The 3,318-nt window shown below is 37.5% G+C and overlaps 1 long non-coding RNA gene across 1 annotated transcript; it reads left to right on the forward strand.

Moving 5' to 3' along the window:
- Positions 1 to 1,325: 1,325 nt before the first annotated feature.
- On the forward strand, positions 1,326 to 2,905 carry LOC309476209. Its single transcript, XR_014197960.1, has 2 exons — positions 1,326 to 1,786; positions 1,895 to 2,905. It is a non-coding gene; the product is annotated as an uncharacterized lncRNA (long non-coding RNA).
- Positions 2,906 to 3,318: the final 413 nt, after the last annotated feature.

Below are 3,318 nucleotides of genomic sequence, written 5' to 3' on the forward strand. Positions count from 1 at the left end.
TAAAATACAATACAACAATCTTCAAGATACAGTAAATCTTCAAATGTGTAACGGATTGTCACCTTAAAACGTGTCTTTTGTGGTGGAACAAGCAATGCTATATAGTATCTTAATTTAATCTTTGTTTTATTATTTTAGTTCATTTAACGTAAAGACCTGGATAATTACTAATGAAATAAATGTCAACTAGCCTAAATGCATTGATTAGAATTGCCATTGACTAAAGATTTTTCTAGTCGACTAGTAGTCATTCATTTAAGCAATTAGTCTAGTAATCTCACGTTAATATTAATTTCTGCTTAAATACTGAGTGCATGGAGGCATATAGCCTATTCCGCGCTCAAGCGCATGCATAAATCTTGCCGCGAAGCACCGGCAAAAGCAGGCTAATGATATGTCTGGAAAAAAAAAAAAACTAGGCATTTTTATTGTTTAATAATAATAAAAAAAAATATTTCTAAATCAGTGTCGGCTGCAAACATATCTATATCTCCGCTGTAAAGTGGATGCGCCTTTAGAGAGAAATGCACCTTTCATATCATATCAGCCTAATCAGCCGGTATTTGCTTTCGATTCGATTTTTTTCGTTTAAAAGTGGACATAGCTTTATATAGAAATATTCATCATGTCTGTGAGGCTATACACTGTGTTTCAGTTCATTTTTTGAGACGCGCTCCAGTTCACGCCACGGAGACCATGAAAGCGCGCCCTGTTTGTTTTCCTTTATTTTACAAAAGCACAACGTTTTCTTGTTATTGTGAGTTTACAAAAATAAAAGTAGCTACTTGCGACTGATGCATTATTCGTTTCTGTATATGACCAGAAAAGATTGAGTAGGCCTATTTCAAGTTGTTTCCACTGTTGATAGGAAACTGCAAGTGTTCGCGCCGACGCCTGTCATGCAGTGCGCGCTGCACACTCCGCACACACACATTGGATATGCATTTATCTAGGTTAAAGTTAGAGCGAGCTGCCATGCCAGACGGATAAGTCCTTTTCATGTTTAACAAATCAAATCATGCATTTTCTACCTACCGCGAGTAAGCGCTGCACCAGTTTGAAAAAGGTAAAAGCATAACGAGCGTAACGAGAGAGGGGGCCCACTAAGGGGGATGCAGAGATGTTTCTGCGTCTTTATATTAACATTTCTGATTGTTTAAATGATCAGCCCTCGGGGGCCCCCTTAAAATGCCTGGCTTGCCTGCCCTATTGCTGCGCCTGTGCATATACAGGTGCAACACTGTTGTCCAAAAAATTGGTGAAGGGGGGCCTTTGAGACATTCGTGCCCAGGGCACATTATCGCCATAATCCGTCCCTGAGTGTTGTTAGTCTTATTTAGTCGATCCTGTCTTGTTTTGCCCCCTCGTGGGTTTTGTTTTCCCTGTTTTTCTGTAATAAACGTAGTTCACTTGCATACTGTCTGCATTTGGGTTCATCTCCTTGCACCATCATAACAATTAAAGCAAACATTTATTTAAAATAAAGTTCATCACAATAATGCCAAATAATTTCAACATTTTTGTTGTTTGAGCATAGAGGCCATTAGCTCTGATGAAAGTTGGATCTATGTTCAGTGTAAATGACAATTCACAAATACATAAACTTTTTGAATGAATAAAATATAGAACATTTGAACATACTGATATGTGCAGAACTGTATGCAAATATTCGTTCTCCTCCTCTTTGTTTTAGTATTAAGGGGAAAAGAAACAACTTACTCTCTCACTTCTCAAACCATGGTCTCCTCATCTCTCTGGTTGTTTCTGCTGCTAGCAGCCGTCTCTCGTAAGTCTTCATAGTTTCTATAGAAATATTTCATACTAAAAATGTCTTATGTGATTATACAAAATGTTTCCATGTCTCTAAGATGTCAGGCCATATTTGTTTTCCCAGGTGTCCACTGTGTTGAACTGACCCAGACTGAATCTATGGTCTTAAGGCCTGGTCAGGTTTTGTCACTGTCCTGTAAGATCTCTGGATATTCAGTGACTGACAGAAGCTACTGCACTCATTGGATACGACAGCCTGCAGGAAAATCTCTGGAATGGGTCGGAGAGATATGTGGTAGCGGTAACACATATTACAGTGATAAACTGAAAAGTAGATTTGAAGTTACCAGAGACTCTTCCAGCAGCACAGTGACTCTACAAGGACAGAATATGCAGACTGAGGACACATCTGTGTATTTCTGTGCCAGAGAGTCACAGTGACACAAACCACAAGCAGCTTTGCTCAAAAACATCTTGAATGAAAAGAGCAAGAGAAAGTTCCCCTACAGTAGGAATACAAAAATAACTTTTCAAAAGAGTTTTTGAATTTTTTCTGAATGTAATTATTTTTTATATTTTTTTATATATTGTACAAGTTTGAAACATCAATGTTTACACAAACGCCCAACAAACGTTTGAGAAATGAGCTGCAGACCGGTCTTTGTTGGTGTAACCTAAGACAGTCATGTTGGTTCAATTTAGATTAAATAATATTTTTGACTTAAATGCAACTAGTTCATTAGAAGCCACATGAAATATCGTGACTTCTAATGAACTGGTTATGACCCTTTTTGTTGCTGTGTTCAGTCACAGTAAAGTTATTAATCTCTAATGAGAATACTGCTGATATTACAATAGAGGGCACTGTCTGCCTTTGTGATGCCCAGTCCAGCAGATCAGATATTGTAGTATTAATGTAAATGGCCTTTTTATTTTTCTCTTGCTACATTTTCAAGCAATGAAACATACTGCTAATTTTAAAACTTTTTTTAAAACATTGAAAAATCCCAACAAAACAGTCAAAATACACACACACACACACACACACACACACACACACACACACACACACACACACACACACACACACACACACACACACACACACACACACACACACACACACACACACACACACACACACACACACACACACACACACACACACACGTAATTAATATACATACACATTCATAAAAATACTTCCAAACATAAATATAAAATATTGAAAAATTAACAAAAAACTAAACCAAAAAAACAAACAAAGGAGAATTACTCAAGTTCAGGAGCTTAAATTAATGAGTAAAGAGAAATAAAAATCAGGTAAAGAAAAGTGATCATCTGAACCAGGCTTTCAGTGACTCAGCAACAGTGTGTCACCCCCCTTTTTGAGAATGGACATTAAAATGCACTATTCAAGCTTACAGTTTTTTCCGATTGCTAAACGACAGTGAGCACAACTGGAGCTACATGTGCAAAACTCTAACTACAGTCTGCACTACCAACAGTCACCTGAGCTAAACAGTTCACATCACCTGCAAAACTCAT

This window comes from Leuciscus leuciscus (assembly GCF_965113295.1).
Source record: "Leuciscus leuciscus genome assembly, chromosome: 1".
Taxonomy (NCBI): Eukaryota; Metazoa; Chordata; class Actinopteri; order Cypriniformes; family Leuciscidae; genus Leuciscus; species Leuciscus leuciscus.